This window comes from Nelusetta ayraudi, unplaced genomic scaffold, assembly GCF_046127955.1.
Source record: "Nelusetta ayraudi isolate G7.1 ecotype Tasmania unplaced genomic scaffold, CSIRO-AGI_Nayr_v1 ptg000027l, whole genome shotgun sequence".
In the NCBI taxonomy this organism is placed as follows: Eukaryota; Metazoa; Chordata; class Actinopteri; order Tetraodontiformes; family Monacanthidae; genus Nelusetta; species Nelusetta ayraudi.
The window spans coordinates 5,933,220-5,949,772 of record NW_027466077.1 but is presented as its reverse complement, the minus strand read 5'-3'; the positions used below and the strand labels follow the sequence as shown (position 1 = coordinate 5,949,772).

Sequence of the window (16,553 nt, the reverse complement as noted above, 5' to 3'; positions counted from 1 at the left end):
TCTAAAACAAACCCAAAACAAACAACCTTGTTTTTTGTGGCTTATTTGGCCCTGACCAGCATCCTCCCCGTGCTCCTATAGATCACTAAACTGTCCACCGGAAGTGACAGAGTATACAAATTCCAGCCACGCATTTTCTGCGTTCGTGGCCGATGGTCAAAAAAAAAAAAAAAAAAAAAAGAACAAGCAAAACGCAGAGTGGCTCCTCCTCCGCGGCCTAGACGATCTTTGCGGCGGCTGAGCGGAGCGCAGGATCCGCGTGGAGCGCTGCTGCCTTGGCACTGCAGCGGCACACACAGTGTTGGGGGACGGACTCACTGGCCGGGGCCGCTCGTCCCTCAGACACACGCACACACACACACACACACGCGCGCGCAGCTCATCATATCCTTACGGCATACGGCGCACACGAAACCGACTGTCTTTGACTGGGAGTGGGGGTGGAAAAAAGGCAGCAACCAGTGAGCACCAGGCGGTGAGTTTCATCCTTTCTCCCTTTTGTCTCGCATAACGTTTGAAGAGGGATGCATAGACATATTTTGATTATCATGATGATGATGATGATGATGATGATGATGCTATCTATATCGCCATCCTTTTCCTCCGGGGGAACGAAGGCGCACTGTTGTGTTTATTTTGTAAAGCGCAACACCCCGTCCTCCGGCGGTGATGCTGTTTTGCATGGCTCGACCAGGTGCATAATGCAACCGCGTAAATATGGAGGCGCAGCTGATTGCACATCGTTGTGTGTGTGTGTGTGTGTGTGTGTGTGTGTGTGTGTGTGTGTGTGTGTGTGTGTGTGTGTGTGTGTGTGTGTACGCGCGCGGCGCGCGTGTTTTCAGTAGAAAAATCCTGCGGACCGCTGCAAGCCCGTGCACCCGCTGCTGCTGCTGCTGCTGCGTCGTCGCATCTTCAGCAGCACCACGTAAAATGAATACAATCAATTGAATAAATAGACACAGAAGGATTAGGGCTAGGTTTGGTTCGCGTCGACCGGCTGTGTTGTTCGAACGTGATGTGTCGAGTCTGCAGCAGCAGCAGCAGCAGCAGCAGCACCGTATTGTTGCTGATAACGCCGGCCGGTGCGCGCAGGCCGCGCAACACAGCACAGCGCAGCGCCGAGAGGATTATTTGATGTCTGCCAGAGATGCTGCCAGATGCAGCTCGCCGCTTCTGTCAGTTCGGCTCACATGAAGCGCAGGCAGTGCGCAGGGTTGATGATGGTGGAGGGTGGGGGATGCCTCCGAGGCCTTGTGTTACACTTGGAGGTAAGCGCACGGGTTTTGCGCTTCTTCTTCTTCTTTTTTTTTTTTTCTTACCGGAGGTTTTTGTTGACTATGTAAGGTGGGAGACGTCTGATTGCTTGGGGGGGGTGGGGGGGGGGGGGGGGGGGGTTGGTTTACGGAACGACAAAAAGGAAACCCCATTGGATCGTCAGGAGATCCAGGTGACGAACGGGCTCTCAGCTTTTGTCACAGGTTGAATCAAGTAAAATCGTTTGGAGAAGGGGAATCCAAGTGTGAGTTTCGCAAGAAATAAACCGGGGTCAGCCGGGTTTTTTTTTTTTTTTGCTGCTGTGAGCTGTGAGAAAATCACTTTCGACAGCTGTCCATAGACACATCTAAATCTACAGCTCTTACACACACACACACACACACACACACACACACACACATATATGTATATGAGAATGTGATATCTCATTATGAATGGCTGGATGAGTGGACGCAATGCCAATGAAAGACTGTGAGCACATCTCCGTCCTTTGCGCCACAATATCTCCCTCCTGTTGACATTGTTGCACAGTTTTACCTTCCCTCCACAAAGATTCGCTGCATGCGGACGCCGTTGTGGTGAATCAATGAGAACCTGGCGGCGAGCTGTGTACGTCCCATCTGGGCCACACGGTGCTGTGTGATGGTTGACGCAAAGGTTTTTTTGTTTTTTGTTTTTACGTTGGACTTAAGCGATGCACCATTTGTTAATGAGTCAATCAAACAATCCGTCATCATTCACGTCCATCCATCTGATGCACTCATCATCCAGTTTGAATGTTATTAGAACTCGCTTGTTGTTGAAAGCTTCCCTACCGCTAATTAACTGCTAATGTTCCTGCCCGTCCCAGACTGAGGGAGGGATTCCTCCCCTGTGGTTCTTCTTCTTCTTCTTCTTCTTCCCTGTTTGTTTATTCCCCCCCTCACCGAGGAAGAACTTGAGGGTCTAATTGCAGAGGGTGCGGCGTCTGTCGGGAATGTAAAGCCACATTTGGGGCAAAATATTATCTGCCAAGCCGAGCAAGGGGGGTTGGATTGGTAATGTTAAGATTTTATATTTACGTGAGAAGTGTGTGCACTTGTAAGGAGGCGGCCATGTTAGTGCCATTCTCCCTGAATAATATCATCCCCTTAACCCAGATTCTGGAACTGTTCCCAGTCAGCACTTCCTACTGTGTACGCATGTATGTGTGTGTGTGTGTGTGTGTGCGTGTGTGTGCGTGTGTGTGTGTGTGTGCGCGTGCATGAAGGCACAACAGTCATAGCGCAGACGCACGGACTCCCTCTCATCTCCATTTTTAGACTCTTTAAGAAAGAGAAAGAAAAACTGATTTTCATGCCAAGGCCCTCGTAGATCAAACCAGTGTAACACGGGCGACTGACTGGAAATAAATCAGCGGGACCGCCAGACAACAAGCCCCTCTCGCAGCCAGCATCCCGACTCACTTCAACGCAGCGCCGAGCCGAGAGATTAATCTTTTAACCCACTTAAGGAGCCCAACATCTGGTTTTGTTTTAATAGCGATTTTGTTAAGTGCGTCCATTAAGTCGTCGTTTATCGCGGGGCCGATTAATCACAGAGGGCCGTAATCCCAAAGCTGGAGCCTCGCACGTGTTTTAGTGCCGTGACAGGTGCCGCGCGTTGGCACTTGACGCTCCCCCCCCCCTCCCTCCTGCCTCTACCCCGGCCCCCCCCACCGCTGGCCAGAATCCAGGAGTCGTCCGGAGATGCCGGCCCGCTGGCGACATCAGTCACTGCAGACGCGGCGGCGTCGTCGCTCTCCCAGCCGCTTCCCTCCGTTTAGCCACGGCCCATTAGGCACGAGGCAGGTGACGGCGCTCGCCGCCGCCACCGCTGGATTTATTTATCTATTTTCGCGTCCCTCCATCCGCCCACCGTCACCCCCCATCCCCTCCCCGAGGGTGATGGCACAATCCAATGACACACACCCAAAGAAGACACACGGATTTGTGTTCCAGAGAGTTTGTTATGACCTTGGAGTCGTGACGTGACCAGGAGCAGCAACATCCTCTTTTTGAAGCGTTACAGAAGGCTTTTTCCCACAGTGTGTCACATTGAACGGAATCTACGCTCAAGGAATGTGAGTGGGAGACACCTGTGATGGTGATGTACACACAAAACGGCAGAGATTTATATATTAGCAGTTAGCTTTCGTCCCAGTTGACGGCACTCAATCTGACACACTGGGCCTTTGGAGATGCATCTTGTATGATAACCTCTTAAAAGTGGAGGCGCAGTGTACGCTGTGATTCTGCTATATTGATATATTTAGCTGCAGCACTTTCAAAAGTAGTGCAGGTATCCTTCAATGGAAGCGTGCGTACAAGTGTGAATCTCTCCACGCACAACTTATTTACCAAGCCTTCAAGCTTTCTTTTTTTATTCATCAGTTGTTTGTCTGTGAAATTCAAAAACATTGTAAAAGCCAGGAGATATTAGCGGCGTAATATAAGATACCAACATTTTTTTGGTTGGATTCAGCGTGAGCTCACAGTGACGTCCAATCACCAATCAAGGCTGGTAAAACAGATTGTGTGTAATATACCAGCAAAATCAAATTGTCTAAATAAGGCAAGCAAGTTATTTTACTTCCCTTAATTTAAGAACGCCCGCCTTCTGATCTTCTAATAATGAACACTGACTAAATGCTATGCTGTCACGTGGCTAAAAAGAGGCTTTACGTTACCGACGTCGCTCGGAAGGAGGCTTTTGTCGCTGTATTGCGTTTCATGTCATCCCAGACAATTTGAGGAAGTGCCATGAGCGAAAGTGTTGCATAATTCTTTGCGTGCTTTGTGCTTCTTCTTTGTCGCTGTAATATACACCTCACTCGGCTGCAGTGAGTCCTGGCCCTGCCTGGTAGGATGTACATAGTGCTTCTCTTCCACTGTTCTTCCATGTGAGATCAGCGGGGGCAGGGGGTGGGCTCCAGTCACGTGCGCAGCGGGTGCAAATGCACTTTTATTGCCGATAGTCAGAGGCAGAATTTGAGTTAGTTTCCCTCCTAAATCCTCAATATGGAAAATGACAACAGTGCACCAGGGAAAGTACATATAAGTGCAAATTACACTCTCAAGGCCAATTGTGGATAACATTGAATAAAAAGTAAAAATAATAAAAAATGAAATAAGTGAAAATGTTTTAATCCTTGAGATAAGCCTTAGTTGGAAGCAGCACGACTGGACGGCGCGGCCACTTGACGGTCAAACTCTAGAACAGAACATGGGGACTGGAATGGGAAACTCTTGAGATAAGAGTCCCAGTTGTGAAATTGCATGCAGACGTGGCAGATGCTGTTGTTGTGCTCGTCTTCTATACCGGACAGATGTTTCCTTCTTTTTTTTCCGGATTGCCGTGAGATGGGAAAGACCCAGTTTTCTTTTTTTTTTAGGCCGATGAGGACGTCAGGTTAGGGTTAGGGTTAGATGAGGGCACGAGGAACTAAAATCCAATAATTGAGGGAAGAGGAAGAAGGAGGCCAAAGGTAGAAAATTAAAAAGCCGAGGGAGATGGAATTAAGATGATAAAAGGACAGAAAGGTAAGAGGAGAAGGAAACATTTTAAATAAACCCTGCAAACCTGCAGGGCAAAGAAGGTGAAGCCTCTGCGCACATTTCCTCCATTCATGTGTCACCAGTCACAGGTGGATTGCACTGACAGCCGGCCTGCTGACTGCAGGGGAGTCATTTGTGTGGGTCAGGTGGGCAGCAGATGGGCTGGTGGGTGACAGCCGAGCGTTAAAAAAAAAAAAGAAATCAGTTCCAAAGGACTTGTTTAGCTGCTGTCTAATAATTTACAGATCGACGTCCGCAACAGTGACTTCTCAAGCAGGATTTTTTTTTTCTTTGCAGAAATATGACTAGAAAGCCACAAAATCTACTGATTTTACCAGCTTTCACAGAAAAAGAAGGGTGAATTTCCAATCCTGCCCCCCGGTGGGAGCTTAATTTATTGCTAAGCAGGTTTAGTAATAAAGCCCCAAATCTTTGTCTCAACCCTAACGTGATTAGCGAGGATTCGGGCCCAAAGAAAGCCACTAAAGCGCTGCTCTTATCACACCAAACATAATGGCAGTGTGTGAACCAACAACCCTCAACAGTGATTAAAGGTGTTCAGTCCCTTCTCCCCTGGCTCTGCTCTCTCCCCATACGGGTGATATCTCTCGGCGATCAGCAAGCAGGAGAGACTGATGGGGGGTCTAACGCTTTATTATTATAACTATTTTGAACTGATCAAATTATGTAGGTTAACGGAACTTTCTGGTGGCGACCAGTGAAAGATTTTGTTTGCACGTGTGTGCGTGTGTGTGTTTGTGTTGTCTGTTATCAGTGATTCAGTGTTTCATCATGAGGTCAGGATGGTCAGTACGGCACAGGGACACCGCGGACGGGTTGGAAAGTGTGTTTTGACCATGACCTGGATCCAGAGTAACAGATAAAAACGGTTGCTGTAACATCATTTTTACGGTGCAATAGAACTTGCGTGTGTGTGTGTGTGTGTGTGTGTGTGTGTGTGTGTGTGTGTGTGTGTGTGTGTGTGTGTGTTTGAGAGAGAGAGTGGGAGAGAAGGAGAGAGAGGGAGAGGAAGAGAAACACCAGTAAAGTTTGAACCCATCGTTTCTGGGACAATCAATCAATCTGCTCTGTGAGCGATTAGCAATGTCTTAAATTGGCTTTGAAAAGCTGCAGGAGGCAGATTCATCTTGCAGTTGTTCAGCAATTGCAAACGCAGACACACACTGCTGAGATTGATAATAGGAATAGATATTGATAATGGATAAGTTTGTTGTTGTTGGTGCCATGGAATGTCGGTCCTTTAGCATCACATGCTACTCTCCACCGGCCAGCCCTGGCTAGTCGATAGATACCCCTGAGTCTTGCTGACAGCGGGCAGGAGATGAATATAAAATAAAAAATGTTCAGCTTCAGGTACAGTCTATGTTACAAATTGGAAAAAAAAAAAAAAAAAAGCACAGATACATTTTTACACATTCATCTGCATACATCTGGCAGGAAAAGCTGCTTTCATTTTTTGCCATCTCAAACCAGGAGGAAGCGAAATAGAAACAGAAATCAGGGCTCTCGGCAGCATTTGTTGCAGCCTCTCCTCGAGCCAAGGAAGGGGAAACTCCTCGTCGTAAGTCAGACACTCTGACTCAGAGTCCCTCCCCCACCGCCACCACCACCACCACCACCATCACCACCACCACTCTGAGCGTCTGCTCATCATCAATATGCGCCCGGTGTGGGAAAAAGCAGCTCCCGCTCGGCAGAGCCTGGCATGCGTCCCCGATCCTGCTCGTCTGACCCCGCAGTGCAGGGAGAGAGGGAGAGAGAGAGAGAGAGAGTGGGGGGGCTTTTTTCCGAGGCCAGGCCGGCTTTTTTTCATATGAAGTGTCCTCTGGTGGCACTGAAAGAATGTCTTTCAGCGGGGAAAGATAAACTGCCCGGAGAGCAGATCTGGAGGCCGGCCGAACAGAAGCTGCCCTGTGTGGGTCGGCCCGCTTTAAGATGTGTCTGTTAACAGAAAAAGCAATTAAAGGCAGATAAATGTTAAAGGTTCCGGGGGCCTTGAATAGAGCGGCAGCTGTTTTTATCCAACCAAATTTTGCTGATTCTTACGTGTGAGGTTTCAAAACATTTTTAAAAATGTATTATTTTTGTTCCCCAAATTTCCCTCCTATCCGTTCCATCAATTTTGCTTTACTTTGCTTCGCTTTGCCGCTGTCACAGCTCATCCACTGTCGGGTTTCTGCTTGACAACGTTTCATTGCCGCCCCATAAAAGTCAGCAGCGAATGACACCTCTGCTCTTGTCCTCTTGGGTTGCATCTCTCTTTCACCCTGAAAAATGCTGAGCCGGCTGGTTTCTGTCCTGCCAGTGGGTAGGTAGAATGACAAGCACTACAACAGCGTGTCTCCATGAGACTGGTGCGCCAAAGGTTCATTGTCCTGATTGTGTTTTCACTTTGATAGTTCACAAATCTTTCCAGCAAGCACCCTTAGTTATAGGATTTATTTCAAATGTATTTTGCAACATTGTGTCCATAGCCTGTCACTGATCTCCCCAGAAATGAGAAAATATCGCTTTTTTTTTTTTTACCTTTGGTGTGTTAAGACTCGATCTATTTCAGGGTTTATTCATGGTAAACAATTTTTTATTTTATTTTATTTTATTATATTTTATTTATTTCGAACATGTAAGAAAGGAAAGAGAATCAAAAAGGATACAAAACCAAATACAAACAAGAAAATGAAAAAAAAATATATATATATATGTATATATATATATATATATATATATATATATATATATATATATATATATATACATATATATACTATAATGTTTGTGACTAGCCAGTTAGCCGGTGTGGCTCCAAAACCTCAGTGACTCCCGAAGTTTTCCTCGTGACAGTACAAAACCAGTGCGTAATGAAAACCTGGCAACATATCTGAGGTGTGTGTGTGCTGCGAGAAAATCTACTTCTCAGAAAGGCAATTCCGTGAAAAAGAGCAGCGACTTTAAAAAAAAGAGTGAGAGTAAAAAATAGGGGGTATCGCATGCTTTTTTCCCACGGTGCTTCACTCTGTGAGCAGGTAACCAGAGTGATCAGGTGTGCGAGGGCGTGTCCAGGGTACCGTCGGATCGCATGTTTGGCTGTTCGTGCTCAGCCCATGCTCCCCCCCCCCCCCGTATGTGGCTTTACATCAACTGCCCAGCTGTTGGTTAATCCGTCGTCTGCTTTCCCCTCCCCCTCAGAGGCAGAAGATTACAGGGAATACCTGAGCGTTTTTTTTTTGCGTCTGCTGCCTCGCATCCAAACGTACATCAAGGAGAATATCGTATCGGGAGGGGTCAGGGGAAGGGGGGAGGAGGCACACCTCCGGGGGGCCTCCCTCCTCTGCCTCATAAATGTTGTAGAAACCTGCTGTCAACACGTGAAGAATAATCTTTATTAGCGTGCAGAGGAGAAATAACAACAATAAGTGCAGTTTCTTTGCGGTGTGTTAATGAGGCGACCACGACCACAAAAGCTACATTTCTTAAATGGCTATTAGTCAGCATGCGATGCACCAAACCAGATGAAATCGCTCAGTCTTTTTTTAATTTTAAGAACAAATATCTTCTCAAATGTGTCTCTCCTCTTTTCTTCAAGGCCCTTCCAAAGCCGGGCCGCAAAATCCAATCCTCGGTGATAAATTATTGAGCGCTTCTCTCTTCCATACTTTCCTGTCAACCGCGCTCGCAATCCCATTGGGGTCGGACCGGGGATAATTTGGGAGGCGCACCCCCACTCCTTTGTTACGCCAGAGAAACCAGGGGCAGGTTTTGCAAGAAGCTCGTCATGGAGTCCCCGTCCCCCTCCCCTGTCAGAGTCAGCGCACTGCCTGATGACTCGGATCTGCGGATCTGCACGTGTGAGCGTTGCAGATCTTGAATCAACACCTGCGTTATTGATCCGGGGATTAAGGGGCCGGTGGGGGAGGCGGGGAGGGAAATGGGGGCAGAAGCTCTGGGGTGTTTTTTTGGCACCTTTGTGATTCCTGACAGGCTCATTAACACGGACTGGATGAAGCACAAGTGGGTTAACCCTGTTTGTCTTGTTTGGCCAAAATCCCAGCAGCGCGATGGCGGGTGGGGTTTGTGCGTGTGTGTGTGTGTGTGCGTGCGTTGTGCGTTTTATTTACGTGACAGAGGGTCGTCAAAACTCATTTTAACAGAGGGGTCCCGTCCCCACTTTGTTGAACAAAAGTCTTTTAAATAAGCAGGTTCAAAAAACTTTCAACAAAAAGTTTCCTCCCTCTTTCGCTCTTTTTAAAAAGTTGTGCATTACTGATCCCGCTCTTCGGAACCAAGCAATGGCTCGCGGCTTTGGCAGACATTGTGGGAGTTGGAGTTGAAGGCCAGTACACACTACGAAACGGCACAGACTGGCTGTGTATTCAGGGTCTGCATCCTTCAAAGGAAGCGTCCTTCGTCGGAAGGTGGGTCCTCCGAAGGACCCGGCCGAGAAGGACAAACTCAACCCCGCCTCCCCGGTAACCACCAGGGACGGTCTCGCCTTCGGTGTGTTTCCTGGTTGCGTCACCGCCGTTCCCTACTGCTGGCCAACCAGGGAAGTGACGTTTTTATAGCGTCAAGCTAACCATTGGTTCGCCATCCAACCATGGCCTTGGATGTTCAAATAAGTAAAAACCCTACGGTAAAATGTGGGCCAATGTGGGCCGACCGGCGAGCTTTTCAAGCAAGGCCTCGAGGTTGACGCGCAGACTCAAGCCAATTGGAAGAAGGTCGGGGAGGTGGAGCCAGCTGCCTCCTCGGCCAGATGATTTTCATGGCAGCTCTTGTTTTTTTTGTTTTTTTAACATGCAAGAGCCGTTGTCCCGCTGCTCTCCTTTTTTTTCTCCACTGGATTCAGAGCCAACGAGACAATCAGGAAATAAATTTGGCTTAACTGGTAATTTGGGTTAATAGCTCATCGGCCCATAATTTAAACATTCTCTCTGTGGGGTAATCAGCTGCAAATGGATTTCGTGCGCACAGATGGGGATGGAGTTGGACTGTCTGAGTGTCTGTTTTCAGAAGCACTGACTGGGGTCTTTTGTATCGAGGGCAGCGGCAGCCTGTCGGTTACTGCCGGGGTTTTCTCGGTGTCTGGCCTTCACTGAGCTCAGTGCCGCAAACACAAGTGGATCTGGAAGTGTTGTTCCCCTTCTACGGTTCAGATCACCTCTATAACGCCTCGCTAAGAATGATTTGATTGAATTGTGTTGCTCCTTGAGCTTGAAAAGTTGAAAAATAAAAGTGCACCGCAAGTTTTTGCAATATGGCCAAAAATGACGGAGTTTGTACAATCGTAGTTTGGTGCCCCGGGGGAATCTCCATCCAAGTCTGAGCTTTCCATCTTGACGAGATCTGACAGAGGACCCGAGGACAAGCTGTGGTAGCCGTCACTCACAAAGTGGCCACAATTCAAATCGTGACCCAACATTTTATTGTCTGCTCTGCTCTGCGGCCGTGCTGCTTTCAAAGTTCACTAAAATATGTGACTAGAAACGGAAGAAATCCCAGACAGTTCTCCCCGCCGTGAGTGCCGTGATCGCTGGCAGCTTCTGGAGCAGAAAAGTTGTGACTTTTGCTGCTTTGTTGGTGGCAGTGAAACAAATCAGAAGCAATAAACTGAAAAGCAGCGAGAAGTTATGAGCAGGAGGAAAAATATCAAACGAAAAACCACAGAAAGATGCCACAAACGATCTGCAGTGCGGTTTGACGTTGTTGGCCTGTCCCCTCCTACTGACATGTGACATCACGTTTTACAGCCTATTGGTTAACGCAGTCTTAATTTGTCTTGTAAAATATTTTTTAGGGTCCAGACATTGAGGAGATATGAGGACATTGATTGCCAGCCTGGTTTTAAATATCCAGTGAAAACCATGTAAAGGTGTCAAGAGTGATTGTCTCAGCTCCTCAGTTCCCATCGACGGCGTGGAATAATTAGGTTATCGGGACACGAACGGATCTCTTCCTGCCCCAGAGGACTGTGTCCCAGTGTGTGGCAAATGAGAAGCCAAGATGAAATGTTCTGATCTGCAGTCGTGAAGAGGTCGATTACGTATGGTGAGCTCTCATTGTCTGTCAGAGCAGCCATCTTTTTGTTTTTTCGAATCTGCTGGATTTGACTGCGGGTCACTGTTGTGTCACTGCGAATTTGTTTCATTAAAATCGGGGGCCAACGTGGGAAGCGAGTTTGTTTGTGGCTATGGGTGTATCTCTGCAAAAAAATGATTCATGTGTGTTGAATTCCCCTGCTTGGCTCAACCACACGCTAGGAAGCGGTGACACGGCTTCACCGGCGGACCGTGATGGCAACCAAATGAGTCTGACCAGCAGCGGGCCCTTTCATTTCACTGCCAGGGTTTAGAGCTCGGCTCATGGCAGCCCGGTAGTTTGGGAGTTGGGGGGGGGGGGGGGAGGGGATGAGGGTGAATATTTGCACGTGGTTCCTTGGCGCTAACGTTGGCTTCCTGTCATTGGCGAAAAATGCATAATCAAGAGCCGGACGACACAATCGCACAATGGCCTCTGTTCCCTCAAGTGCGGTAAACAAATGCTACAATTCAAAATGCAAACGTTTCGGCGCACGTGAGCAGAGAGCCGCTGCTAGCAAGTGAAGCTGCCGTAATGGGCTCAGCTTTGTCGGCTCGACGTGGCCCCGAGTCCTTTTTTTTTCTCCTTCCCCGAAGTGGACTGCTCACGTCAAGACTAGAGAGTCGAGTGGAGCTGCTCAGTGGAGTGTAACTAGTCACTTTGTGTTCATCATAATTACACAACAAGCAGGCAACTCGCCCCGCTACTGCACATGCTACGTGTTCGCATGGCACGGCTAATTGATTGGCACAGTTGTAAATGCCATTCTTTGTTATATCTTAACAATCCCATAATATACATGACTCAGTCTACTGTGTCCCACTAACTTGCCATTGAACTTCCTAGAAACACAAAGGCCCATGACTCCTTTTGCCGACTTCACTTTACAGAGAATGCCTTCTGAAATCCATGGATCTGGAAATTGGACCTCTGTGCTGGCACAAAGGGCACTGACATCTCTCCCAAGTGAGCGTCGTCACCCACTGGACAGATGTTCATTCCACCAACTCCTTGTTTTTTGGACCATTCTAAGCATCAGTTTCAGCAGGAGGCTAAAAATGAGCATTCTTGCATTGGTAATCGATTGGAAGAGGTGGTTTGCTCGTATATTCACGATTTAGCACATCAAGATGTTTTAAATGGAGGTCAGGTAGGCAATCCATCCACAGTAACCCGCAAATGGATAACTCGTACCTCGGGGGTATCTGTGTGATGTTGCTTTTTTGTCCGACCTAACCTGTGTACCCTCAGAGTGTGTGGCGTGACTGACTTCAGATATACATTTTAAAGCACCAGCAGCCGGAGGACGGCCCTGCATCGCACACAGCTCGCACAGTTGCGGTGCTCCTGAGGAAGGCTCGGGTGCCACCTCACCAGCCCCTCATATCTCCTTACGATCGTTCTCAAATCAGAGATTCTGCTGCCACCATTCACTTTAGAGCCCACTTCAAAGATTAGTGTTGTCATTGGCACACGGACATGAAAACCTCCCCTTAGCAGTGAGCTCGCTTGGCGGCAGCTAGCAACAGAATGTTGTAAGCGATAAGTCCGTCCTTCTCCGTCGCATTCGCTTGAATGCATGTGTGTGCGTGTGTGTGTGTGTGTGTGTGTGTGTCTGAGTAGTTTTGTGTTGGCTTGCAGACATAAAGATTTCACGGCGAAGACTACTAAATTGATGAGATCGCTCTAAGACAACCCTATCCGCCGGTGATGCTAATATTAGGAGGCCTCAATCCTCGGCTCATTGTTCTCTCTCACCAGTTCGACGTTTAGTTGAAGACACGCGGTCAATATTAGACGTCTCCCAGGCATCCCGCGGTCCGTTCTCTGTTTGCCCTCCCTTGTCTGCGGCTCCTTTTGTTTCCCACACTCTCATTTCCACTTTTCCCATTGCGTTTGCACTGCCTCCCTCTTTGTCTCCCCCCCCCCTCAATTCTCTTTGTTTGGTTCCAGTCGAGGAGATGGTCTCCGGGGCTGTGACTTACCGAGGCATTCTCCTTTTTCCTTTCCCACATGACACATGTCACTATTGGGCAGTCTGTGCATGGGCGGGTAGGTTTGGCACTTGGTAAGCTTGGCTCTCTCCAATTTTTTTTTTCTTTAAATTTCGGATTGTTCATGTGGTAAAAAGGGCAATGAATTATTGGTATGAAAACCACTTTTCATTTAGCGTTTGCAGCTGGTACAAGCCAAACTCAAGGTACATTGACTAAGTAAGAAGAAGCCACTGCATTAAAAAAGACTCTGTTTGCTCATGCTGACTCTTTGTATGCCCAGGCCGGAAATATGAACTTGCATCTCCGGGTCGGCTTTGCTTTGGAGTCTGAAAAGATCATTGTTCCTGTTTAATGTCTGTTTTACTGAGGCTCAGGAATCCCCACAGATCTCACTTAATGGAGAATGAAGACGTGGAACTGTGCTGTCCACCGCTGTTGGTGGCCAGAACGGTCTTTTTTTTTTTATGACAACACGCAGCCTCCTCCATTATAGAGGTCTCATCAGCATCAGTGGAGGAATGCCACATCCTAGTGCCTGCTGTCTAATCCTGGTCTGCCCCTCCCGACTCATCCTCTCCACCCCCCTGCTCTTACCGTCTCTTGCGTGCATGTGCGATTTGCCCCCGGTGACGTTTATTATGTGCACTGTGTGGAGTCGAGTGGGAAACGGCTGGACATGGGCATGAGTGAAAAGGGCTAAAGAAAGAAAAAAGAAAAAAAAAACAAGAGCAAACTTTCTGGAGGCCGTAAATCTGTGTGATTTAACCAGGATCCTTCTGGCTGCTGTGGGACTGGAATGTGTGTGTGTGTGTGTGTGTGTGTGTGTGCTGTCCATCATTGGCAAGATGCTTTCAGACTACCATCTTCAAATAGCCATGGTTACTGTCAGATTTATGAGCCTCGAAAAGATGGAATCTGCGGTTATGAAGTCTTCAAACGCGTCCGTGAATGTCGTCCTGACACGGACCTGTAACATTCTTTTCTTTTTTTTTTTTGGCAGTCTAGCCTTTACCTGCAAAACCCTGATGCTATTTTTGCAACCGTGTGAGTTGAAAGCTGCCTTCCAAAATGACTTTGGGCAACAGTTAGAGAAACGCTCAGAAGTTCAACTCTTTGCGTTAGCTGTAGCGTCCACGCTAATCTCTCTCCCGGCAGCAGTCAGTGCAGTCCGCAGTTCTTCTTCTTCTGCGGTTTTTGATCGAGGAGGTTGTGGCGTTTGCTCCCTTGTTTTGCGTCACTCCAAAAAGACTTGCTGGGGGGAATCCCAAGAGCGTTATGCTGTTTTAAGCTCCGCAAGACGGACGAGCAAGATTGACTTTTTTTTGCATCCCGTTTCTTTTTGCGTGTCGACAGGCTTCATGGTGTAAAAGACTGAAAGCGGTTCAAGGTCAATTTCTTTTTAGTGCGCTATCATGGACCATAACCAAATGAGTATCACTGGCCGGTCAAGCACGGTTAAGCCTTGGGACTAAAGCGGATTTAAAATAATATATGCATGTCTTTGCTCAGCAGCACGCTAATCCCGTAATTTGGCTCATTTTCACTAAATTTACCAAACACACTTATATATTTATTTAACACGATACAATTGTGGTAAATACAATATGGTGGCCAATTTCTAATTAGGTCATTTATCATTTGTTTGTGAGGTGCATGTAGACAGATGCACCTGGGGTGGGGGATGGGACAATAACTAAAACCCCTTCAGGCCTTTGACTGAAAATGTTGTCTCACGCCACAGATGGTGCATCTCGGTGAACCCACAAACGTCGTCGCCCCGGCTTTGTCCGAGCACTCCTGTTTGCGGACGCACTTCGCCACGATCCAGTCGACGTCTCGTGACTGACGGGCAAAAGGTCGCAGGGGGGAAACTCTGTGTTCTCTCTTGCGACAGCACGCGCGCTGGAAATTGTTTGGTTTTCGGAGGAGTCATCAACTGGACGTTGATGGGTTTGCATATCCATTCATATTCACTTATTTTACCAAGGAAACAACATTGCTCTCAATAAAACCAATATTTCCTGGTTCGCAAGAGGTGGGATCACTATTTGGCACGGAAGCAACGTCACCATCTGCCGTCCGATGGGAACCATTTTTGGCAAGGGGGCCTGGGGTTCATCGTCGGCTTCATCTTTAAGCCTCTGTCGAAGTTGTTGGTTTAGCTTGGCTGCGGACGCTTTGATTTTTCTGTTTCTACGGGTTTTCTGGTTGGTTGGTATGAGGCAGAGGTGGGCGTGGACTCGGTGTGTTAAATGTTTTCTTTTTTCCCATTTAGATTGCTGAGGCCCCTCACTTAAAGGGATAACAGCAGGCGCGCGCGCACACACACACACACACACACACACACACACACACACACACACACTAATACACACTTGATTACTCACACACACACGCACACGTGCAGCCAAATTTCAATTCATGCCTGGGGTGAGTTATTGTATCAGAGCGTGCAGAAAACCCCCATTCCTGACACACACACACACACACACACACACACACCATATGCATTGTCCGGGTTCCCCATGGATCCATATACTGAGCCAGCTAATTGAAACGGGGCATCAGAGGGTTGTTGGAGAAGGTTTCTTTAATTTGTTTAATTTTTTATTTTGGACTTACTGCCGTTTGAAAAATCAAACATAATCACACAATCGTGTCGTTTTGTTCCCTGAGCTTTGCACATTCACACTTTTTCTCAAAGAGATATTTTTGTTCCTTCCATAAAACACGACAGTATTAGGATTATTATTTTTTTTCCCCCAACAGGAACTCCTTTGAAGGCTCATTAGATTCAGAAAATTGTCCAGTGTGGCACGTTGGAAGACACACGCAGTTCTGAAATGATGAGCAACAACCTTATGTGGAAGCGAGAGTTTTTGGCCTCATTTTTTGAGACAAGTGTTCTGTTTGTCCAAACCAGCACTGGCAGTTGAGTTGGCAGCTCTCTCCTACTCTAAGCTAAGCTAACTGCATTCTCACCGGAGAGGTGTTCGGTTCTGCGAGAGAGCGAGCAGGCGTCGTCTCAAATATCCACTTTTCAAAGGAAGTTGAGCCTTTACAGCAACTTACTCCAGCATCTCTAGTGTCTGCCACTAATGCGCTAAGGAAGTTAGCGCTGCTAGCATTTTGGTATCCCTTTCCTCTCCTTTATCCCCCTCCTCTCTGTCACACTGTGGTGATGAAGCACTTTCAGGACGGCCTGTTAATAATGCATGTTTTTCTGTTTCTGATGATTCCTGCTCAGACTCCATTTTTCATGAGGGCTCCTCCTCATTTCCCAGCATCCTCTCCTGTCTACTGTCTGCCCCCACTCCCCCTTCTCCCATCGCGCTCATTCACAAATGGCTCCCTCGTTTGCGTTCATCCCCTCGTTCCACTCATTAAGAGAAGCAGTGTTTTCATTTTGAGTGGCGACGGGCCGCAGCTTGCAGCCGGGTGGGGTTTAATAACCCGACGCTCGTCTGCTGTGCCCTGCCGGCCCGTGTCCCCCGCTTCCCCGGAGGGTGTGCTGGGGGGCAGCTCAGACATCGCTTCATCATCACTTTTACATCATCCAATGAGTTCAAACGGCTCGACCCGGGCTTATTAATGGACACTCACATAATCC

General features: G+C 47.8%; 1 protein-coding gene across 16 annotated transcripts in view; it reads left to right on the top strand.

The window, feature by feature from the left end:
* The first annotated feature begins 209 nt into the window (after positions 1–209).
* The window catches only part of nrcama (neuronal cell adhesion molecule a), a 41,863-nt gene continuing 25,519 nt past the window's right edge, over positions 210–16,553 (top strand). For 3 of the 16 annotated variants that reach the window (XM_076030291.1, XM_076030297.1, XM_076030296.1), the window contains exon 1: positions 212–475. The gene's annotated coding sequence lies outside the window, so the exon portion shown is untranslated. Of the gene's footprint in view, positions 476–4,606; positions 4,836–6,356; positions 7,180–16,553 lie in introns of those variants that run through there. The other 13 variants (XM_076030293.1, XM_076030288.1, XM_076030302.1 and 10 more) reach the window with 10 other exon arrangements.